This window comes from Malus domestica, chromosome 03 (genome assembly GCF_042453785.1).
Source record: "Malus domestica chromosome 03, GDT2T_hap1".
Classification (NCBI taxonomy): Eukaryota; Viridiplantae; Streptophyta; class Magnoliopsida; order Rosales; family Rosaceae; genus Malus; species Malus domestica.
Genome location: NC_091663.1, coordinates 36,335,461 through 36,360,691, shown reverse-complemented (window position 1 = coordinate 36,360,691; position 25,231 = coordinate 36,335,461). Strand labels below are relative to the sequence as shown.

Sequence of the window (25,231 nt, the reverse complement as noted above, 5' to 3'; positions counted from 1 at the left end):
ATACCGCATGATTGGCTTCTCTAATAGAATTAATGCATCTGTTCATCTTTTCAGATGATTCTTTTTACTCAATGTTATGAGTTTTAAGTAGTAGTAATTTTGTTATCTTCCGTGCATTATTTGCGGTGAATGGAGCGTCAACTTTTTGGATTCATGTGATGGCCATGTTGACTGCTCGAAGTGGTTGTATATGATTTTGCTTTTAATCAACGGATTTAAGTACCATGTCCCCCCGTTGTATGTTTTTCTTCTAGTAATATAATATGAGCGTGAGGGCCTAGCCCCCCAGCTTCGACTGGGTTCCAGCCCTCTTTAAATATTTTTTTTATTATATGTTGGTGTATTAAAAAAAGACATTTTGAGCGTTCGCCCCAAGCTTGAAAATACTCAGGACTGGCCTTGTAGTTTGGCCTTCTTTGGGTTGCTTTTGTTTCCAGTTGTAGAATTAAAATGTGGAGATACCAGTAATGTAAATTACACAACAGTAGCGAAAAGGAAAAGGAAAAGGAACCAACCAACGACAATAATTTGGGGATTGAGATCCACTCGTTATCTTTGTGTTCGATGTTTGTCAATTAAGAGATTCGGACAATTCAATTTAATTTACAGTCCTCACATTTCAATGATCCACCTCACAAAAACCTAAAAACTTTCAATGATCCACCTCACAAAAACCTAAAAACTTGAACGACTCATATCTCACTCTCTTGAACGATCCAAATCTCTCGGTTTGCGGCCACATTGTAACAATGGTATTATCGTGAAGCAACGGACGTTTTTAGATGTTTAATGTTAGATCTCGTGCATTTTTGTGCCCCTATGTCGATTTTTTTTGTTCAAAGCCTCTATGTTGATTAGCTCGTGTGGAAGGCCCTTCTATAATTACGGCATTCCGGCATTCTACGCATGACTTATACAATTTAAATGCATTTATCTACATGGATTTGAAAAGTAAATTAAACATTAAAAGAATGAATGTAACGTTATCATACATTTGATGGAAGAAAAATATTTTTGTACACAACATTTCTTGTGAAGACTCCCATAAATTAACAAACACATAAAACACACAGGAAAACAACATAACACACTAATTATGAACAAAACCAACGAAATCAGGACTTCAATTTAAACACGATTAAAAAGCCACTTGCTATTTAACTCACCAACCCCATTGAATGAAAACAAATTCAATCAGAAAACAAAATATATTAATGCCACACATGTACAAAATGTTTGTGGGTATGAGCAATACCTTATCATGGCCATGTATAACTTAATCAAAGCAACGTGAGAATTCCTGCAAAATTAAAAGAAAAGCATGTAAAGAAAAAAGAAATCAAAATTTTTTAGTACTTCATCTCAAAAGCCAGAAATTCATCTACTGCCACAATGGCAGCACCAATTTCCATTGATATAATTAAACAGTATACATAAACAAAGAAATCATCTTTACATCTTGCAGATCAACTTTCATAAAATACATCAATTGATCATCCAACAAATAAAAAATAAAGTTGAAACCTTTTCCAAGCAGATGCTACACATACAAAAAGATATTAATGTTAAAGAACTTAATATCCAGCTTTGGATAATTGGTAAGTATCTGCTAACCTTCCCTTATATGCTACAAATTCTGACCTTAGCTTAGGAGCAATGGAATTTGATTACAATTATTCAGAGTACAAAATATGCGTAAACACATACGAAATTCTTTGAGCCGCACGATATTGCTCAATATATGATGGAGTATTAATCAGTCAGATATCCACAATCAAGGCAACAACAATAAAAACAAAAGCAAAAATTCCATGCTTAAAGTAGAAAAAGTTCACTTCTGTTGTAACGAATCGACATTAGAATCAAGCAACCAAGTTATGAAATACGAATTTAAAATGTAACTATGTAATGTGTCTCTAATGAATCTGTGAAATCAAATGGTTAAACCCTAAAAAGCTACTAATATCAGTAAAAAAACCAAAAAAAAAATGTTTCCAACGTATGAAGAAAAGTATGATGCTTCAGTGCAGCAGCAAAGTTGGAAGTCAGAGTCCTATGATTGGTGGCATATTATCTTTGAATTTTGATTCTTTCATTTGATCAGATTCAAGATTTCGAAACCAAATTGGACCCCTCCTTCCCCTTTAATTACATAATATGCCCCTAAAAACTCAATAAATTAGAAACAAACTAAAACCTGGGATTGGTGAAGTCCGTACCTTGGAAAGTGCTTAACGAATGCTGCCATATTACTTCTCTGAAGAGGTGACTTTCTTTGAAGATTACTCAATATCAATAGCGTCTCCATCTGTGGGATGAAAGAGCAGCTGCTAACCCAAGCCGATGTACATTTTCTTTGGCTCTTACAAAACAGTTGCTACATCTACATGTATCCTTCTGTAAACACCATCAAATTAAGATGTAACACAATTAAAAAAACATGAAATCATTAACTATATCTTCGATATCTCAGAGAAGCGTAAACCAAAAGGTGAAAAAAACACTTTCGATAAAAAAAAGTTAACAATAACTGAAGACTCCGAAACTTGAGTCCATTGGTGTAATAAAATAAAATAAAATCCTAAAAACATCCCTAATTGAACCCACAAAATACAATTAATCTAGTAGTTTAATCCAAGAAAAAAATTTCTTCAAATCAGAAGGGGAGCCAAGCTTTCTGGTATTAAATTTCTTTCAATCAGAATGGAATTCAGCTTGGATTTTCTCAAGAATTCCACTAAAGATATATACATTTGGCGATAATCGTACATGAGATTCATACAATATTTTCATATCTTGCAGAAAAATTAGAAATTAAAAAAATAGAAAAACGAAAAGGTACCTCCTGCCGCTGCTCTTGAAAAGCCAAAAATATAAGATCCTAAATACTAACTATATGCAAATATAGTCCTCAAACCCTAACGTGGCCATCGCCCACAACAAATCGTCGCCGTTTATGGTCTTTCGCTTCTCCTTCTAGCACTTATCGCGGGCCCTAGACACCCCAAAAAACCCCAATACAAAAAATTCCGATTGAAAGGCAAAGTAAATAACAGTAGAGAGAGAAAGAGAGATAGAGAGAGAGAGAGAGGTGAAAATTACTCGCTGGTGACGAAGCTAATGAATTCGGAGACGCATTCCTGGACGGTGTTCGACTGATCGGTGCCTACTGAGAAAATGGAACGGTGTGGAAGATTGTAGAAGAAGCAGGGCATTATTTTATTAAAAAGTAAATTTACAAAATTATCCTTCGATTATTTTATGCATTCTTTTTTGCCGCTTTGATTTTTTTGGCTGAGGGTCGTTTTCGTCCTAGTATTTTTGTCCAAACCCCGTGACCCCAAACTGGGCCTCCGGCTTTATGTACAAAAGATATATGGCTAATTTGATAAAAAAAAAAACGAGGTTTAACAAAATATTTTCGGTACTATTTATTTTTAACGAAAAATCGCATATATATCTTTTTTTGATACTATTTACTTTATTTTTAAAAATAACTTTTCATTAAAAAATATGTTGTAAAGGTGAATGGATGGCTGGCCACTAACCCATTCATTTGCCTTTCACTATGCTGCTTGTGACTTGCTTCTATAAAAGCAAGCCTTATGAAACACAACAAAGTGAGAGATGAATGTGAGAGGTTCATGGGAGAGAAAGGAAGGAAAAGAAAGAGAGAAATGAGAGGAAGAGGAGAGGAGATAATAGAGAGAGTTATCTTTGTACTCCTATTATTTCAAATTATAATGGAAAGCACCACTGCTGCCCCGAGGACGTACTCCAGTCACACTGACTGTAGAGGAACCTCGTAAATTTTGTGTCTTGTTTCATTTATTCCACTGCACCCACAGTCGATTTTACAACACGTTATCAGCACGAGAATCTCTCATGTCAGTGGAAAGCACAATATCATAAATCTGGTGAAGCATTATCTACCTCTCACCTCGGTCAGCTAAAATCTCACAGAGTAGAGACGGCAAGCCAGACATGTCAAACAGGGAAGATCATCTTGCCACAAATATCCATCAACCTTTCTTTTATCACTTTTTCTTTTATCACTCTAACTATTGATGTGCTAATCCTTATCCCTGCTAGACCTGCAATCTATTTTTCTCTCGTGGACAAGAAAGATGGAGAGATCTTACAGACAAACAAAGGTGCAGCAAAACAAGCAAAGGTATGTCCATTTTTCGTTTCTCCCACCACGCCAGAAGCGCCCCACCGAATCCCGGTGCGAATTGAAATTTACAATGACATGAAGTAGTCACGAGATAAGAAAACTCGTACCTGGCAACTGGTTTCTAGAGATCCAGAAGAATCTCATCAAACTTGGAAACCCAGATCGTGTCGTTCTCAATGAATCTCGTGGACCTCCATGAATCCTCAGTTGTTTGAGATGGTGATGGCATGACTGACTCCACACAGGCCTCCCTCTCTTGTTCCTCCTCAACCTCACTGTCATCTATGTCTCTGTGGAGAGATTCTTGCTTTGCGATGCCATGTTCTTTGGGCCATGCGAGAACAACGCCAGTATCTGGTAGCTTTTTTGGATTGAATTGGTTTTGTGTAACCCCCACAACAACCCAGCTGGTACTGGGTTTCGAGACTGGTAGAGATAGACAAAGAAAAGGGGAAATGGGGCCAATGATTTAGAAAGGTGCGTTGCACCATGTAAAATAAAAGAAATAAAAACAAAAGTTGTTGGAATGTTGTAGCATGTGAATGAATAAGAAAAATAATAATAAAGGTAAAGGTTTTTTTATGGTGTTACACCATCTGAAAAGAAAGAAGAAATTATGTATATATTTATTTATGTGAATGGTGTTGGCTTAAAACACTTTCACAAGTTCTATTTATTTAAAGCAATTTATTTACAGTGGGTATAATTATTACCCTTTGCTTTAAAGCTTTGATATTTATGTGCATGGTGTTGGTTTAAAGCACATGTCACAAGTTCTATTTACTTTAAAACAATTTATTTATCATGGACGGTTTTACCGCCTACTGCTTTAAGTTTTGATTTATGTGAATGGTGCTGAATTAAAGCCCTTGTCACAAGCTTTAATTTATTTATTGTTCAATTTATTTACTATGGCTGGAATTACCGCCTATTGCTTTAATTTATTTATTGTACTTATCTTTTATTACAATGAGTATATATAAGACCCAAAGTTCCTTGATCAGATCAGAACCTGCAGTTTCTTGATCCTCATCATATAAAATGATTGGACCCGAAGTTCCATCATACAAAAAGATCAGGCATGAAGTCCTTTGATCCTGAAGATCAGGACATGAAATTCCTTAATGAGTATCGTAAGTTTAAAGTACCGCAGTGCCTCAACTTAACTATAATAAAGGACATAAGAGTCTCAGTTCACAGACTATTAAACAAGGACCAGAAGTTCCTCATGTTCATACTCAAAATGGTTTAGCAGAAGCATTTATTAAGTGGGTGAAATTAATTACCAACGCTCTGCTCATGAAAACGAAATTGCCAATTTTCTACATGGGAACATGTAAACTTTACATGATGCATTATTAATTCGATTGAGACATGTTACCAACCATCAATACTTCTCAGTACAACTCGTGTTTGGGAACCAGCCAAGCATTATACTTTCACGAGTTTTTGGTTGTATTATCTATGTGCCTATTACACTGCCACAACGTACTGAAATGAGACATCATCGCTGATTGGGCATTGATGTTGAACACTATCTATCATTCAATATTTGGAACCCTTGACTGGGGATATGTCTACCGCATGATTTACGGACTATGATTTTGATAAGACAGTTTTCCTGCCATTAGGGGGAGAAAATAACATTGTTCCAGAAGAACGATGAGAAAATATCATTCCAGAAGAATGATGAGAAAAGACCGTTCCAGAAGAACGAAGATAATTTGTCTTATTTTGATTCACGAAACAAACAATGAGAAAATGAAATTGGAATAATTGAATGATGCAACGAAAGTGATGAAATCACATATACTTACTGCAAATGTGCCTACAAGAATTGATGTCCTCATTGGACAATATAGTGAGGCAGTAAATGATTTATCTGTTGCACGCCTGAAGCGTGGCAGATTTTTAGACTCAAAAGGTTCAGTTATTCGAAAGAAGAATAATATGGCACTACTGAACTATTGCATTCCCGAAGCATAACTGTTGTGCATGCCAGAAGCATGACAGTCGCCGCATGGATATTCCTCCCAGATAGGACAATCCACGGACATGAGAATATTGATGTCTCATGCATGTAGCATGATAGACGTATAAGTTCCAATGACTCAACTCCCGGAAGTGGAGATTAAGATCCAAGCTCTATAACGCTCAGGAAGAGGCTATGATCCGCATTCTCTAAATTACGACTATCCTGGAAGAGATAGTGTAATGCCCTTGAAGAGGCAATGGATATCCAAAAGAAATGAAAAGTTTTTATGCATGCGCATGCACATGAGAATATGGGATCACGGATTGATGATAACCAATGATAATTTTGGTTTTTTACAAGTAGCTACAAAATTCATCAATGAACTGTGTTAATATTGAGTCATGTTCTTTTGTTCGTCGACAAAAGAAAAATTATTGGCCAAAAATGGAGAAAGGCAATTCCATTACAATGTTGTAAGAACGTGGAAAAATTGACCTATATATTTGAATACAATACAAATAGCCAAAAGATGTTGAACCAAGGAGGTTACATATGGGCATTTGTAATACAGTGAAATACACTCACATGATATGACACAAGGTTGTAAACGAGTTCATATAAATGGAGAATTATATACGAAGGGTTGTGAGTCGCCCACATCATATCTCCATAAGTAAATCCCTCAAGTATACATGGGAGCAAATTGCTCTGTATAAATTCCAAAGGAAAATGTGTCATGAAGTGTAGAAAATCCTTGAAGGATTCAAATTGCTTGAAGTAAGCCCCTGAAGGGTAAAGCATAAAATATATACTCAATATCAATGGATGATATAAATTGCCTTAGTGAGTACTATCATTATGATATTGTTGCAACATACTAAAATCTCTTGCAAGAGTCAATGACATTAAATTAGAACTCTTGAAGAGTTGATGATATTAAATTGGGACTCCTGAAGAGTCTAGAAAAAATTATAAAGTGTTGAAGGAATTATTGTCTCGAGCTACAGATCGAACAATCTACCAACACGAATCTTATCCATGATATTTATGATATTAAAAGAACCATATGGATTGAAGATTATGAGTTGAATACTCATATGATGAAGACACTAAGAATAATCATTTATCTTCGTGAGGGTAAAGATAAATTAATATTTGGTCCAGAAGTACCACATCTTAGTGAAGTATATGCTTTATTGTATTTGGCACAATACATTGAATGAAATAAAGCTTATTTATTAATATCTCCAAGAAATTACAGATATATACATACACATGAGTTAAAACAAACAAACAGGATGGAGCCTTCACAAAGGTTGCTCATGTGAAGCCTCAGTACTCGGAAGTACCCCAGAAGGGGGAGGCACTGGAGATTGATCATGTGGCACCCCAGTACTTAGCAAAACACCAGAAGGGGAAGGCATCAGTTGCTTTCGGAATCTAGCAACGAACCTCTGGTGATCACTTTGAATCCGACTTTCGGATTCCTGCAGTTGGACGAGCTTTCTTTTCATGCTCGTAGAGTAATTATTTGTAAGCATGATCGGATCATATTTATATATATTTTTACTTCGAATTCACTCGTCTTTTCTTAGTTAGTTCCTTATATTTTTGAGCTATTTGCGTTATTTTTGTGTTTATAGGATTTGTTATGCAAAGAAAATAAAAATAGAACAAGTGAAATTTTATGTAATAAATTCGTCAAGCCTGTCTGTGTAGATCGGCTTTTAAATAAAATCAATAAAAGAAATAATAATGATAAATCATGATGATGTTTGAAACATCATCATGATTCATGTTTTGTGGCATAACAGAAAAGAAGAAGAGACGGGGAGAGATTGACGCGGGGAGAGAGGGAACGCGGAAAAGGGAGCAGAAGAAGAATCCAAGGAGACAGCGGGGGGGGGGGAACAAAGAAAAGAAATAAGCAGCACTTGCTGCTGTGCAGGAGAGAAAACCGAGAGGAGGCATTAGCCTCGAGGACAGAGAGCAAAAATCTGCCTCTTGGCAGCAAGGTCAGAGACCACGGGGCAGCAACTCGGAGGAATAAAACAGCACCGAGTGGAGGGCTGTTGTCTTGGCGGTGCCGAGGTGACCAGAAACCAAGGCTGCCCTTGGCAGCGCAGAAATATAGGAGAAGGGAGCCTCGGTGCAGGTGCCTTGCGGTGCATGTAGCTGGTGGTGCAAAGACAAGAAACAAAGGCTGCTCTTGCAGCAGGGGACACGAGGTTGCTGCTTCCTCTTGGCATCTGGCAGCGTGAGCACTTGGAAAGGTTTGTGCAATGTGAAGGACTGAGAGAAACAAGAGCTGCCCCGTGGTAGCTGGTGGGAGCAAAACAGAAGCTCCAAAGCAAGGAAAGGAAAACAGAAGCCACGGACAGAAGCAAAAACTCCTTTATCTCTCGGTTAAATCTTTTCAAACTTTTATTTTATTTCTGTTTTAATAATGTGTAACTAAATTTATTTTGGCTAGAGGTTAATTCAAAGCCATGAATATATTTGTAATATGAATTGATTACCTTCAGTTGTGATTTAATTTGCTTAACTGCTTGATTGATAACTTATTTTTGTATGTCGATTAAGAATGCATACTTAATTTACATGCATGAATTTGATGCTAGAATATAAGTGAATTTCACCTAATCGTTATGAACTTATATTCACAAGTAGTGAAGGTTGCTAGTCACAATCACGTTAAGTAAATTCTTGGCAAAAGTATCATGCTTTTCATAGTTACGAATGCCTCGTCAATGCTTATAGTTTTCACAGAGTTTAATGATCTTTGATTGTATCTCTATTGTGCTTTTCACGTAGAGGACTTTTGAAGAATGTTTTGAATTGTTGTATGCGTTTTTCCGTCCAATTCAATAACTTAGGGAAAACTTGAAGATTAAAAAAGTGTTGTTCACGGTTAATCTGAAGTATTGAGATTCACAATTTATTGAAAGAACAACTGAAAATCAATTTAGGTTGCATATGTGTCATGTGTGGAGAAAAACCCTCTAGCTAATCCGTCACCTATCCTTTCACCTTAATTTCATGCTTTTGTCAATTCTGTAATTTATTTAAGTTTAATTTACTTCTCGTCAAAACCAAACCCCCCCCCCATTATTAAATTATATTATTTAGTTAGTTTTCATTGTTGTTAGTCTTTTAATTCAATTTCCGTCCATTTCAGTTCCTAGTGTCCAATTTGATTGTTTCCATTATTTTGAGTCATTCTAAGTGTGTTTCGAGTTATTAGAGTTTTTAGCTTAGTTTTGTGTCCTTGAGTCTTGTTTAATATTTTTAAATTAATTTAGAATAGATTAGCAATCCCTCCTAATCCCCGGCCTAGAACGATCCCTACTTACATACTTTACTACATTTGATAAAAAGAGGGTTTAATTTTGTGTGTTAACTTATTTTTCACATCAAATTTTGGCGCCGTTGCCGAGGATTAGCAACTTTGCTAATCCCTTTACTTTTGTTTTTGCTTATGTTTATATTGGTGTTTGTGTATTTTACTTTTGATATTTGATTTATTTTTCTTTCTTTGATTTTAGGTACAAATGGAGCAAGACATGGCACTTGCGACCATTCAAGCTCAATTGGCACAGCTCACTGCTCAATTGACTCATAATGCCGAAAGGACCACAATGCAAAGTGCCCCTACATTTGATGTGCCCTATGGGCAAGGTTATCAAAGTCCTCAATTTTCTGCAAATGAAGATGTTTGGGGATATCAAGGCTATAACCAATCAAGGGGCAACATGTTTACCAACGCTTGCAATTCAGATTGGAGAGGTCATTCAAATTATATGTGGGGGGAACCTCAACAATTCCAACAAGATGGATATTGGCAGCAAGAGGAGGAGTTCTATTCAAAACCTATGCAATATGCTCAATCAAACTCAGGTTCGTCAATAAATTATAATCAAATTCTTAATGAATTAAATTGTTTGGTGCAGGGCTCACAAAATCAAGCCAAGGAGGCTCAACAAGATGCATATTGGCAACCATATGAGGAGTTCTACACCACACCTATACAGCCACCACCGCATACCCCACAACAATTCCAATCTAATTCAAGTATGTCCATGGATAGTGATCAAATTCTTCAAGTACTAACCTCTTTGACGCAGGACCAACAAAATCAAGAGAAGGAGTTGGATAAATTGAAGAGTCAAATGGGAGAGATTATGGAATTCATGGTACAAATTCAAGAGCAAGGTGACATGAAGGATGAAGCTGTCCCAGAACCATCCAAACACAGCCCGAACATGGATGAATTGCTGCTGCAAGCAGAAGAGGAGGAGGACGACCTGGGCAGTTTAGAAGAATTCTTGCTGCAAGCTCCTCAAATCCCTATGTCATCCAACTCAGGTGAGGAAGTTCTAAATTCACTTCATTCTAACATTATTCCACCGAATGTCCTTTGTCCTTGCAGGTTTTTGATTCCAAATATCAAAGAGAGTGAAAAAGACATTGTGGAAGCTCTTCCAAAAGTGCAAAGTGATATCTCAATTCTTGGTGCACCAAAACAAGTTCCCGATGGTATTGAAACGTTCAAAGAACCTTGCACACCAAGAAAAGGGATTCAAGAAAATGAAGTGGTTGAAGCATATCAAGAATACATCCAAGAGGCTGTGCATGAGACAATCAAGCCCAAAGCAGTTGAGTTTGATGACACGGGACAAGCCACAACCATCATAGTAAACCTGGCCCAGTTCAAAGTCCCGGAAATGTTCAAAGATGTGGTGTTTGTCATTGAGTTTGTGTCGGAAAAAGAAAGTAAGCCATCTTCTCCAATTTCAATTTTAATTTATACTAACATGTTTTTGATTTTGATGATTCAGGCACCCACTCTTGAATTTAAACCATTGCCGAATCATTTCAAGTATCACCTCCCATTAAAAGATAAATTCCATGCTTTGGAGCCGAGTGGAGTTTAAAGGAAAGATTCGTCCGGCTAAAGACGTTAAATCAAGCGCTTCTTGGGAGGCAACCCAAGCATTCAACGAAAGGAGACTTTGGAATCGCTAACCAAATCAGATTTGCATTCTTACACCCTTATCTTTACTGCTTTCATTTTATTTTGTTCAGTTAGTTGTGTTATTTGGTTGATTTCTGTGAGTTTGTGTTATTTAGTTTAAGTGTGGGGGAAGGTTAAACAAAGTCTTTTTACATTGATTTAAAAAAAAAAAAAAAAAAAAAAACAACACTTAAAAAAAAAAAAAAAACATAAAAGTAAAAATATTTTACAATGATGTGTAAACTAATAGCATTCATTGGTCAGGTGGGGCTTCAGTAGTCGGCGGGGCTTCAGTAGTCGGCGGAGCTTCAGCAGTCGGCGGGGCCACGGAAGGAGGAGGTATAGGAGGTTGATCAGTTGGAGCTTCACTACGCGGTGCCGCCCCAGAAGACGAAGGCAGATGCGGTTGGAACAAACCCACAAACCTCCGGTGATCAAGTAAAATCTGACCATCATTTTCCTGCAGCTGGTCAATTTTCCTCTTCATGTTTGTGGCATAATTGTGTGCAAGCTTGTGCAATTGTTTATTTTCATGCTTGAGTCCTCTAATCTCCTCTTTGAGACTCTGTATTTCAACCACCAACGATTCAACGTGACGGGTTCGAGCAAATAGGCGTTGGGCCATGTTGGACACAGAACCCGCACACTGCACGCTAAGAGCCAGAGACTCCTTAACCGCCAATTCATCAGACCGTCTAGCAAGCAGTCTGTTATCTCTGGGGGTGACAAGGTTCCGGGCCACCACTGCAGCGGTCATGTCATTTTTCAACACCGAATCCCCAACGGTAAGAGGACCTGTAGGGGATATGAAGGAAGGGCGCCATATGTTGTCTGGTGAAGGCGGAGCTGCCTCTTCACCAATGTTCAAGTCAAAACGACGATCAGAAGGGCCATACATTTTCTGAAGGTGTTGAGAAAGAAGAGATCGGACAGATTCAGATTTCGGAAGTGCAAGAAGGGAGTGTTTACGGGAGGGAGCTCAAGTGTGTTGTGGAACAAAATTAACGCTTCTATAAAAAGGAAGAAATCAAAGAGGCGCTCCTCAGAAATTGAAGAGGCGTCCTCTCGCAAATCGAAGAGTCGGGGCTCCTTTCTCAAACGCCTGATTCTTTTCTCAAAAGAGGAGTTTCCTTTCTCAAAAGCCGGATTCTTTTCTCAAAAGAGGCGTTTCATTTCTTAAAATTTGGGCTTGCTCAGAAACCACGAGTCGAACCCCGGATTTCAAAAGATCAGTTTGTCCAGACGTGTCGTCACTCGTCACATGCAACTGGCAGCTTTGCGGAAATTACGGGCAGCTTTGTCAGAAAGCGCGTAATTTGTACTATTCATCCATCCACCGGCTGCCGACAATGAGTGAGGGAATAGTTCCGGTTGTGAAGAAAAGTCCTATAAGTATCTACCTTCGCCTTCCACAGCAAAGGCACACCCTCTCAGCACTTCTTCCTCTCTGAAATGGCTTTCCAACAAACCCTTTCGAGTTACTCTGTATTCCTTATTCCTTGGGGTACCTCTGCAAACAACCCATCCAAAGCAAAAGTATTTCATATCATAAAGGTTGAAAGCAAGAGTATCTCATATCATGCTTTCTCCCTGTCCTTTCTCCAGCCAACTCTTGCTCTCGAGTACTCATCATCTTATGCTTTCGCTTTGTTTCTCACTTATAAGGGAAGTGAAGATGATACCTCGAAGCATGTGGAGACAACGTGCTGATTCATCCTCAACTAAGGACAAGGAGAAAGAGAGCAAGAGGTGGGCACTTGGAAAGATTGAAGAAAGAAACAGACCAACACCTCTCCCTCATGCCTGCCCGTTGTGCAGAAGAAACAAGCAGAGAAGAATGCAGCTTGCACAATCATCCCAGCGGAAGGAGTCTGAGATGAAGAACTAGAGAAGCTGCCACATCTGCTTGGAGAACAAATAAGGAACTGCAACATTCCCAAAGAGCAAAGTCTCGCCGTACAATATCATCAAATCATCACTTGCAAGTAAAAAGCTAAGTGTCACCCTGTTCAAGAGGAAAGCTGTGGAAAGTCAACAAGCACGACCAATGATCACTTATTAGTTCTATTCATTGTCTTTTATCGTGATTTTCAATTTTTCGTTTGCATTTTTTTTTAATTTTCTTGCATTACTTAACTGAATTATTTCTTTTCTTTGCAGGAACTTTTGGTTATTTCCACCCTTGAAGTTGATTGTGGAATTTTAGCTTGGGGGGTCATCACTTGGTTTTACTGCAAACTAGGGAAGTTTTCAGTCCAATTGCGTTATTTTGTTTCTTATTATTTATTTATTTTATTATATTTTTATTTGCATTATAGTGTTTTCTGACATTGGGGACAATGTCCAGTTTAAGTGTGGGGGTAGACATCTCTAGAGTTTCATTTGTTTCTGTGTTGTTGCTTTTTGTTTTCTTAATTAGTTTTGTTTGATTTAAAAAAAAAAAAAAATTTAAAAAATCAGAAAATTTAAAAATCCAAAAATATTGTCTTGTTTCCCTTATTGTTTTGAATTAGATTTTTGTTAGTTTCCCGACCCAATGATATAATTGGATCAAATTTGAACCATGATCATCAAGAACTTAGTTAACATGTGTTTTGTGAAATTCCTAATTCTCTTGTTAGTTTTGTACATGTTTGATCATCTTTGAAAAACCAAATGCACATAGCCTTGTTAATGTGAAACTAAAGTATGAATTAAAGCTTCATATGTGAATTTAGTGACCATATATATCCTATGTGAGTTTTTGAGCTGATTGAAAGTGTGTGCATTTTTCATACACTCCTATTCTTTCATGTGTGATGAACTTATGTGAGATACATCTCTAGAACTTGCGTAACGATCTTTCGAAATGTTTGTCATTGATTGCATGAACTTGGAAATGATAGAGGCATTAGGTTTACCACTATGGCCCAAATAACCATGTTTCCCAAATAAAAATGATATCATTAGATTGCCAATTTGAGCCGTGTATGTTGAGCCTTTTATTTCTTATCACCAGATATGTCTACCCTTATACCTGAAACATTTTTCCATACCCTTTCCAAGTAAGCTAGTGAGCAATGCGAGATTGTCTTATGAGAAACGTTTGTGAAGTACTTTGAAGGTGTTTGGCAAAAGAATAAGTGTGGGGGTGTTTCATGTTTGTATATAAAAAAAAAAAAAAAAAAAAAAAAAAAAAAAAGAAAAAGAAAGATTGTACACAAAGAAAATAAAAAGTTGTTCAAGTTTCAGTTTAAGGGTGTGGTTGGAGATGCTAAAAGAATCGTTGGAAAGATTGAGTTCTTATAAATCTAAAGAAAAGAATTGCTTGCAATGTAGCTTGGAACTTGTGTTTTCCTATTCTTTCATTTCAATAACCCTCTCCCTAAACCTCATTACATCCAATAAAAGTCCTCTTGATGTAAGTTTTGCAATTATGATTGTGGAGATGAGATCTCTATGCAAGCTTATGGTAGAAATTTCACATTTGATTCTTTGAGCGAAACACATTTAAACTAAACACATGTGTGATTGAGTGTATATCCCGTGAGAAGGTTACTAGTTTGCATATGATGATTTTAAAAATAAAAACTTGAAATTGCATTAGCATGGCTATCTCACACACTACACTTCAAGGATGATTTAAAGATTACTGCTAATATTTGAATAAGGAAGATGAACTTGGATTAGTTCCTTGATGCTAGCTATGGTTCTTGATGATTTGTTTTCTTGAATGAAATTCTATGAGGGTCACATAGGGGGAAACTAATGTTTTTCTTGTTACTTCTTGTTCTTGTTTTCTTTGTTTTGCTCGAGGACTAGCAAAAGTTAAGTGTGGGGGTATTTGATCGGATCATATTTATATATATTTTTACTTCGAATTCACTCGTCTTTTCTTAGTTAGTTCCTTATATTTTTGAGCTATTTGCGTTATTTTTGTGTTTATAGGATTTGTTATGCAAAGAAAATAAAAATAGAACAAGTGAAATTTTATGTAATAAATTCGTCAAGCCTGTCTGTGTAGATCAACTTTTAAATAAAATCAATAAAAGAAATAATAATGATAAATCATGATGATGTTTGAAACATCATCATGATTCATGTTTTGTGGCATAACAGAAAAGAAGAAGAGACGGGGAGAGATTGACGCGGGGAGAGAGGGAACGCGGAAAAGGGAGCAGAAGAAGAATCCAAGGAGACAGCGGGGGGGGGGGGGAACAAAGAAAAGAAATAAGCAGCACTTGCTGCTGTGCAGGAGAGAAAACCGAGAGGAGGCATTAGCCTCGAGGACAGATAGCAAAAATCTGCCTTTTGGCAGCAAGGTCAGAGACCACGGGGCAGCAACTCGGAGGAATAAAACAGCACCGAGTGGAGGGCTGTTGTCTTGGCGGTGCCGAGGTGACCAGAAACCAAGGCTGCCCTTGGCAGCGCAGAAATATAGGAGAAGGGAGCCTCGGTGCAGGTGCCTTGCGGTGCATGTAGCTGGTGGTGCAAAGACAAGAAACAAAGGCTGCTCTTGCAGCAGGGGACACGAGGTTGCTGCTTCCTCTTGGCATCTGGCAGCGTGAGCACTTGGAAAGGTTTGTGCAATGTGAAGGACTGAGAGAAACAAGAGCTGCCCCGTGGTAGCTGGTGGGAGCAAAACAGAAGCTCCAAAGCAAGGAAAGGAAAACAGAAGCCACGGACAGAAGCAAAAACTCCTTTATCTCTCGGTTAAATCTTTTCAAACTTTTATTTTATTTCTGTTTTAATAATGTGTAACTAAATTTATTTTGGCTAGAGGTTAATTCAAAGCCATGAATATATTTGTAATATGAATTGATTACCTTCAGTTGTGATTTAATTTGCTTAACTGCTTGATTGATAACTTATTTTTGTATGTCGATTAAGAATGCATACTTAATTTACATGCATGAATTTGATGCTAGAATATAAGTGAATTTCACCTAATCGTTATGAACTTATATTCACAAGTAGTGAAGGTTGCTAGTCACAATCACGTTAAGTAAATTCTTGGCAAAAGTATCATGCTTTTTATAGTTACGAATGCCTCGTCAATGCTTATAGTTTTCACAGAGTTTAATGATCTTTGATTGTATCTCTATTGTGCTTTTCACGTAGAGGACTTTTGAAGAATGTTTTGAATTGTTGTATGCGTTTTTCCGTCCAATTCAATAACTTAGGGAAAACTTGAAGATTAAAAAAGTGTTGTTCACGGTTAATCTGAAGTATTGAGATTCACAATTTATTGAAAGAACAACTGAAAATCAATTTAGGTTGCATATGTGTCATGTGTGGAGAAAAACCCTCTAGCTAATCCGTCACCTATCCTTTCACCTTAATTTCATGCTTTTGTCAATTCTGTAATTTATTTAAGTTTAATTTACTTCTCGTCAAAACCAAACCCCCCCCCATTATTAAATTATATTATTTAGTTAGTTTTCATTGTTGTTAGTCTTTTAATTCAATTTCCGTCCATTTCAGTTCCTAGTGTCCAATTTGATTGTTTCCATTATTTTGAGTCATTCTAAGTGTGTTTCGAGTTATTAGAGTTTTTAGCTTAGTTTTGTGTCCTTGAGTCTTGTTTAATATTTTTAAATTAATTTAGAATAGATTAGCAATCCCTCCTAATCCCCGGCCTAGAACGATCCCTACTTACATACTTTACTACATTTGATAAAAAGAGGGTTTAATTTTGTGTGTTAACTTATTTTTCACATCAAACTCGTAGAGTAATTATTTGTAAGCACGTGTAACACCCTATTCTCGTGCTTGAGCCCTCTGATCTCTTGTTTAAGACTTGCCACCTCCGCCATCAATGATTCAACTTGGCGAGTTTGAGCAAGTAGGCGTTGGCCCATATTGGAAACAGAGCCAGCAAACTGAACACTGAGAGCCAAGGAGTCTTGAATGGCCGACTCTTCAGACCGTTCTGAAAGGATCTTGTTATCCCTTGGAGTGAGAAGATTCCTAGCTACCACAGTAGCGGTTATGTTATTCTTCATCACAGAGTCCCCAACCGTAAGATGACCATTAGAAGATAAGAAGGACGGGCGCCATATATTATCCTGACGCTGCTCGTCTGTATCACTCCTAAGACTCAAATCTAAGCAAATGTTAGATGGGCAAGTCATTTTTCAGAAATGATGAAGGAAAAACAGAGGTCAAATAAAATTTCAGAAGTGCAAGATAGAGGAAATTTCTACAGGCAGCAACTTTCTGAGCATACTCTTGAACACAATTGATGTCTCTATAAAAGAAGAGGCAGCAGAGCCACTTGTTCAAAGATCGAAGAGGCACCGCTCTCCGAATTTCAAAAGCCAGATTTTCCTGAATAAAATTCGTTGACATTTTTCAGACGTAATCTCAGCTTTTCAGATATCGCGTGCAACTTTGTCAAGGATCTCTGACAAAGTTGAAAACGCGTAAATCTTACTGTTCTATTTACACCACAGTTGCTGACGAGAGTAAAAGCACAGCACCACCACTTGCTATTGAGAAATCTCTATATATGTCGACCTCTGTTCTCTATAACAAGGCAGACCTGCAACACTGCAAGAATACCTAACTTTTCCTCCTCTCCGAGAATGCATCTTCAACATAGCATCTCGAAATACTCAGTTTTCTTCCTCTCCGAGAATACCTCTTTAAACATGTCACACCAGAGCAAGATTATCACATATCTTCAGGGACCAGAGCAAGATTATCTCATATCATGCAATCTCCATGTCCTTTCCTTTGTCCTTGTTCTTGCCTGCAAAGACAAGGATAAAGAAAGCAATATGTCGGAACCTCCACTCAAACTCCCGGTAAGGAACCGACTGCCTGGAACCTTTCCTGATTGCTTACCTAGTATTGCTCTCGAGTAATCATCTTCAACGGTTGGAGATGGGTCTCCAGTCACCAAGAAGTGATGAACCATTCAAATGCAAGGGTTTGCATTCCTCTCCTGCATCAGGGGACAAATCCTACAAGAGAAGATGCCACACATGTAGGGGAAAACCAGGGAAAATACCACTTAAGCAAGGGGAGCAAGTAAGATAAGTGAAAATGATACATTGAAGCATGTGGAGACAAGCGCAACAAACACGTGCTGATTCGTCCCCGACAAAACCGAAGATCACTTGCCACATGAAGCTCTTAACGGTACAATTTCGTTCAAGATCAAGCCTCAAAGTCTTTGCAAAAATCATAAGTCCGATTCAAGATCAAGTGTCCACCACTTTTGAATAAAATTCCGCTCCAGATAAAAGGAGTAAATTCAGATCTTCGATGCTAGTCTAGCAGAAAGTCCTACAACCCAGTTCAAGAACAAGCCTGTGGAAAGTTAACAACAAGTAAAGCACCTCTTTCGACAACTCTTTTCTCTAAAGAGATTGAAGCAGAATGATCAACGATCAGCCTAAATGGTTTGAAATCAGGGGGAGATACTCATCAGGGGGAGCATTCAAAACAGATCAAGATTTTAACGAGTCAATTGAAGACTTGTGGCCATCCAAAAGGGAGTGTTGTAAAGGTGAATGGATGGCTGGCCACTAACCCATTCATTTGCCTTTCACTATGCTGCTTGTGACTTGCTTCTATAAAAGCAAGCCTTATGAAACACAACAAAGTGAGAGATGAATGTGAGAGGTTCACGGGAGAGAAAGGAAGGAAAAGAAAGAGAGAAATGAGAGGAAGAGGAGAGGAGATGATAGAGAGAGTTATCTTTGTACTCCTATTATTTCAAATTATAATGGAAAGCACCACTGCTGCCCCGATGACGTACTCCAGTCACACTGACTGTAGAGGAACCTCGTAAATTTTGTGTCTTGTTTCATTTATTCCACTGCATCCACAGTTGATTTTACAACAATATAAGTTTTTTTAACAACGTCATATTCTATGGAGAAAATTAACGTGCTTTTGTTTACATTCTACCTGCAAAATGGTCAGTGCAAGTTTGACCATCCAGTGCAGACCATGAGGTACAACCTCTCAGCTTCATCTCTCGAAGCCCCGCCAGAAACGGGTCGAACCAGGAATGGAGCCCTGCAGCCGGAGAGACCGGCCTCGAAGGTACTCCTTTACTTGCTCGGCATTTTAATTTCGCTTCGTTTGACCTCGATTTGTGTTTGGTTTGGTAATGTGGGGTTGTGATTGGCGTTTTGTTCTGGTTTGGGGGTGAATTGTAGAGCAAATGTGGCAATTGGGGCTGACAAGCAGCGAGTCGTACCCGGAGAGACCCGGCGTGCCCAACTGTGTCTACTACATGCGAACCGGGTTCTGTGGATATCTCGTGATCGTGCTGCGGTAAGTCCTTGTTCGTTGTAAACTTGCATAGCAATCAGTTAACTAGCCTTTTCGATACTGCTCAATTGTAGGTTTTGATATGTAAACTAGTACTCAAGCTTTCAGTGATAGGTGACTGCAACAGGACATATATGTTGTTTTGAATTTTCGTAAGTTTGAGTGTTTTGTTGCAGGTAGTTTTTTGTCCCTTTACGTGAAACTAGATGATTGTTTGTTTGCTGAGAAAGCTGGGGAAAAGAAATGGGAACTTTTTTTGGAATTTATTCGACATAGTTAAACTAGTCTTGATGAAAATATTAGGCCTAATATTTATGTTTTGGGCTCGGTGCAGTGGGAAATGTCATCTTAGTTACAACTGCTTGGATTTTATTGGTAACTGAAATCATCTTTGCTTGTGAATTTTGTTATCTTTTGTTTATGATTTCAGTTTGATGCTACACGTAGGTCGTGGCAACTGTAAGAGCTACAGGGGATTACCCAGAGAGAGTGGGGGAACCTGTATGTCAGGTATGCAGTAGCTTTCTGATCTGTTGTAAAATGTGAATTTCCTGCCTGATAATGACAATGTAGATCTGGAAACTTTTTGGCAACTTTGTTATGTTGTCCATTTATCTGTTTGAGCTTTGAACTTCATATGTGATTGTGGCATATGTTTGTCTAATGTGCAGTATTATTTAAAGACTGGGACCTGTAAATTTGGTGCGTCCTGCAAGTTCCACCATCCAAAACATGGAGCTGGATCCTTAAACCGAGCTCCCCTAAATATTTACGGATACCCATTACGACCGGTTTGATTTCCTCTCTGACTCTGTCTCTCTGTTTCCCTCTCATCCATATATGGGTGTGTGTAGATTTTTGTGAAATTTGTGGAGCAAGTGGCTCACAGTTGTTGTTGTTTTTTTTTTTAATTATATTTTTTTTATAACAGGGTGAGAATGAATGCTCCTACTATTTGAAAACGGGGCAATGCAAATTTGGCATAACCTGTAAATTCCATCATCCACAGCCTGCTGGAACAACAATACCGGCTTCTGCACCCCAATTTTATCTGTCGGTGCAGTCTCCTGTTCCTTTGGCAGAACAGTATGGGGGGGCATCCACCAGTTTGAGGGTGGCTAGGCCTCCACTATTAACTGGATCATATGTGCAAGGGACTTACGGTCCTGTCTTGATTCCTCCTGGAGTTGTTCCAATTCAGGGTTGGAGTCCGTATTCGGTATGATAAAGACATATTCAGGTTGATATATGATTGAAGTTCATTACTAATGGTAATATGTTATTACTTGGTGCAGGCACCTCTTAGTCCTGTACCATCTCCTGGAGCTCAACCCACAGTTGGAGCAACTTCTTTATATGGAGTAACACAGCTATCTTCTCCAACACACGGACTTGCAAGCCCTTATACCTCCATACCCTCTTCTGTTGGTCCTTCTAGCAGCAACCGGAGTGAACAAGTTTTCCCAGAGAGGCCTGGCGAACTTGAATGCGAGTATTATCTGAAAACTGGGGACTGTAAATATGGACCATCTTGTAGGTATCATCATCCTCGGGATCGAACTGTACTGAGAATAACTTGTCTCCTTAGTCCGATGGGTCTCCCACTCCGTCCGGTATGCAAAGTTGTTTTATATTATTTTTGATGAATTTTTATCTTTATTTTTTAAATTCCGCTGTTAGAAGTTATCAAGTTCATCACTTGGTTATCCAATTTGGTAGACCCAAGAGTTGTTTTTCTTTTACTCGATTAAACAGTAATCTTTTTCCAAAAGGGGATTGTGGGATGCTACTATCATATCTAAAGGCATACCTGGTTGACCTCCTTTGTACAACCAAATGAAATACAAATTAGGTGGCAAAGAAAGGGCTGTCATACTATGTTTATAGCTTGAGTAAGCATGTTTTTCATTTTGATTGTTCTGCAGTATAGGTAGGTATGTTCGTTTACCTTGGTCTCGTTAGCAGTCTTCTTTTATTAAGGTTATATTTTGTACAAGAATCTTTGCCATTGAGTTCTGAAGAAGTTAATGCTCAGTGTTGTACAAACCTGATTGGTGATTGATGTAATTTAAGGAGGCATTTTGATATTTAATGAGCATCAACCAAGAGGGGCTCATTAGGGTGGCTGAGGCACATGGGTTTGTCCCGTGTGGTCTCAGGTTTGAAACCCAAAGGTACCTATCCAGATTTGCTAGTGTTTCATGCCCCCAAATATTGTAGGGTTGTACGGTGGGCCCCAGTTTAGAAGATGTGTCAATGAGCATAAGTAGTTGTATGGTTAATGTAGGAATAATGTTTATGTGTAATGTGCTCAATATAGGAATCAGATGACAGGGCAACACATTATAAGTTGGAAGTCGAAAAACAAATTTGCCTCTGGTTGCTGAAAAACCTTATGGATAGTTGGACTTTGGAATTTGGAAACACTAGATCTCTCTTACTGCCGGGAGCTTGTGGAATTGCCTAGAGACATAAAAAAAATGATAAACTTAAGGCATCTCATCTTGGCAGGCTGTTGGATATTGACTCGAATGCCACGTGGATTGGGGGAGCTGACCGGTCTTAGTACATTGGATAAATTTGTTTTAAGCGAAAACAATTCTTTGTTGAGGGACAGTGCTGGTCTTGGTGAACTGGGAAAGCTTAGGGAATTAAGGGGACAGTTAGAAATTATACATTTGAGGCAGGAGAAAGATGTGATGTCAGATTCACCAATTCCAGAAATTGAACAAAGACATGCCGCATAAAATACGAATTTGGAATTCGTCCCCAACCACCGAGCCACCCACAGAGTTTACTTCAATTTTTTTAAATTTCTCTTTAATTTCCCTACTTGTCTTTCTCAGGTACTGAAACTAAAGACGGTTTAGGAGTTTAGATGGAATTGAAGCTACCAAGCAACCGGCCAGATGACAATTTGTAAGGACTTCTTCAATTCAATTATTATGTTGCACAACCGTGTCAGTTCTTGGCAATTTCCAAACTACATAATAAGGCTTTCAAACTTTTCTGGTTCAGGTTTTGCTTCTTAATTTACTTTCATCGATATGTAGTACTGATTCAAAGAAGAAACACATGGGATGAAGGAAGCGAATAACCATACAGCTTCTGCTTATACACATGGGATGAATGAAGGACTGGTTTGAGTTTATACACATGGGCTTAATTTACTTTCATCGATATTTTATACACAATGTTCGTTGTTGAGCTTCAACAGCAGATCAAATGTCTCAGACACTGAGTGTTGCATGGAAGCATGTGAGGACATCTTAAAATCTGCAGCGGATCAAATGTACTCTTGCTCCGAGCACACAGTGAGTACTATACTAATTAATATTTCACTAAAAATTGCCCATTTATATGTTTAATTCTTAAATTTGTGATTAAACTGAGTCACTTTGAGATACCAAGATTAATTAAATTCACTGCTGCTTGTTTTCCAGATTCAGACGAAAGTTGGCTTCTTACTGGGTTTGGAATGTGAAGGACTAATAGAAGTCGTGTTTGTTAGTGCAATTTCTGTTTGGTTTGAGATGTGAAGGACTAATGAGATTGCTTTGGTGGGGAGTGTTTCCCCATAACTGATCTGTGAGTAAAATATTGAATCTCTCAACGCCTGATTAGTGAAAAGCCTTACTTTTATAGCTCCTTCCGATTTTTTTCAACATACCACTAAGTCGCTCAGAATTTGAATATATAGCTCACAATATGGTGCTCGCTGATCTGAAGTTTTCAGGTTCTGTTGAAATTTCTTTTCTTGAAAACTAACTATTGCGTAAGGTGATGAACATCCATGGGATACATTATACATTAGGCTCTAATGTGCTTCAAACTCAATTGAACTTGGTTATTGGCTTTTCCTGATCTTAACCAGGTGATGCATGGTTCTTAGACATTCACAGGTTTTACACCTCTTCATCTACTTCACATCTCCTTCCCTTGCCGCTACTTTTGGTGTTTATTCAATTTATTCATGTTATTAGGGAACAATCATGTCTTTAGCTGCTCTCACCCAGCGGGATATAGCAGAACTGGTTGAAACTGCCGCTCTTTTCCGTCCAATATCATACTTGGAGCATATCACTTCTAAATTTGCACTTAGAATGGTCAACATATATGTTGATCAGGTATTCCTTATCTTCTTCAAAGTTACCGCTTGATTGGCTTCTCTAATAAAATTGATGCATATGTTCATCTTTTCAGATGATTGTTTTTACTCAATGTTATGAGATTTTTGTAGTAGTAATCTTGTTATCTTTTGTATATTACATGCAGTGGATGGGGCGTCAACCTTTTGGATTCAATATGTGATTGCCATGTTAACTGCTCGAAGTGGTTGTATATGATTTTGCTTTTAATCGACGGGTTTAGGTACCATGTCTCCCCGTTGTATGTTTTTCTTCTTGTAATATAATATGGACGTGAGGGCCTAGCCCCCCAGCTTCGACTGGGTTCCAGCCCTCTTTAAATATTTTTTTTTCTATATGGTGGTGTATTAAAAAAGGCACATTTTGAGTGTTCTCCCCTAGCACCAAAATACTCAGGACTGGCCTTGTGGTTTGGCCTTCTTTGTGTTGCTTTTGTTTCCAGTAGTAGTAGAATTAAAATGTGGTGATACCAGTAATGTAAATTAACTATAACCAAATACCACGTGGGAACACAAAAGTAGCAAAAAGGAAAAGGAAAAGGAACCAACCATCAACTATAATTTGGAGATTGAGATCCACTTGTTATTTTTGTGTTCGATGTTCGTCAATTAAGAGATTCGGACAATTCAATTTTAATTTACTGTCCTTACATTTCAGTGACCCATCTCACATTGTAACAAAGGTATTATCATAAAGCAACAGACGTTTTTAGATGTTTAACTAGGAATTTATACCCGCGCTGTTGCGGGATTGACAATTGTATGAAAATTTATGAAACTTTATTCTTTTAATAACCAATGTTTGAGTCAAAAATTGAGAGTTACAAATGCCAAAGTAAGCAGCGACCCTTAATTAATAAAAATATAGTAGCTCTCGGTAGCTATTTGATCAATTAACCAATCGTTTTTATATCAATTAACCAATCCTTGTTGTACTATAGTCAAAGAAGAACAATTGATACTTGAAGATAACTGTCTTAGAATTAATAAATAATACTACAAATAAAAGATTTTCTATATATTAAACAACCACACTTGTAGAAGTAGAAAAATGAAAAGAAAAAAAAAACCGTAAAAAAGTTATTTCACCAGTATCCTCTGAGATGCTCGCCATCAACAATCCCCATTCAGTATTGATTCCAACACCATTTACCTACAAATAGCCAAAAAGGTGAAGCAACTTGGTGGTACTGAACTGCACCACAAAATTGTACATTAACCACACATACATTAGCAAGAATAAAGACGTTTCAACATTTGGTTTAATTCTCGGCATTAGATCAAATATGTCGGACTCAGACCATTGTGATTGGTGGAGAGGTTCAAATGCAATTTATTGCACACAACAGAAAGTATGCATACATTAAATTACTGTAAAAAAGGTGTTTCAACATTAAAATTATGGGACACTTTGGATGCGGTCCCTAATTATCAACATTATTTGATTGAAACCTTGTTAGTTTTTAGTTTTTGATTGAGGTCCCTGACATTAATGTAATAATGTAAGTTACTATATTTTTTAAATTAAAAATTAAAAATTGAAATTTGTAATTGTTTATATTAATGAGATTTTAAATAAAACCCATAATTTATGGGATTAAAAATAATAAAATATAAATTATACTCTCTATTATATTGTGTGTGTGTATA

At 37.6% G+C, this 25,231-nt stretch overlaps 2 protein-coding genes and 1 long non-coding RNA gene across 3 annotated transcripts in view; 2 read left to right on the top strand and 1 right to left on the bottom strand.

Moving 5' to 3' along the window:
• The window catches only part of LOC103451551 (putative disease resistance protein RGA1), a 71,748-nt gene extending 52,626 nt beyond the window's left edge, over positions 1–19,122 (top strand). Inside the window, exon 5 of the mRNA XM_070819446.1 lies at positions 19,081–19,122. The gene's annotated coding sequence lies outside the window, so the exon portion shown is untranslated. The remainder of the gene's footprint in view (positions 1–19,080) is intronic.
• LOC114824246 (putative disease resistance protein RGA3) overlaps positions 1–23,955 on the top strand; it is a 29,473-nt gene extending 5,518 nt beyond the window's left edge. Inside the window, exons 9-10 of the mRNA XM_070819455.1 lie at positions 23,418–23,561; positions 23,710–23,955. The gene's annotated coding sequence lies outside the window, so the exon portion shown is untranslated. The remainder of the gene's footprint in view (positions 1–23,417; positions 23,562–23,709) is intronic.
• Positions 973–3,231, bottom strand: LOC139194593 (uncharacterized). The gene is made up of 4 exons (XR_011579563.1): positions 3,103–3,231; positions 2,843–2,995; positions 2,220–2,397; positions 973–1,300 (listed from the first exon to the last, which is right to left on the bottom strand). It is a non-coding gene; the product is annotated as an uncharacterized lncRNA (long non-coding RNA).
• Positions 23,956–25,231: the final 1,276 nt, after the last annotated feature.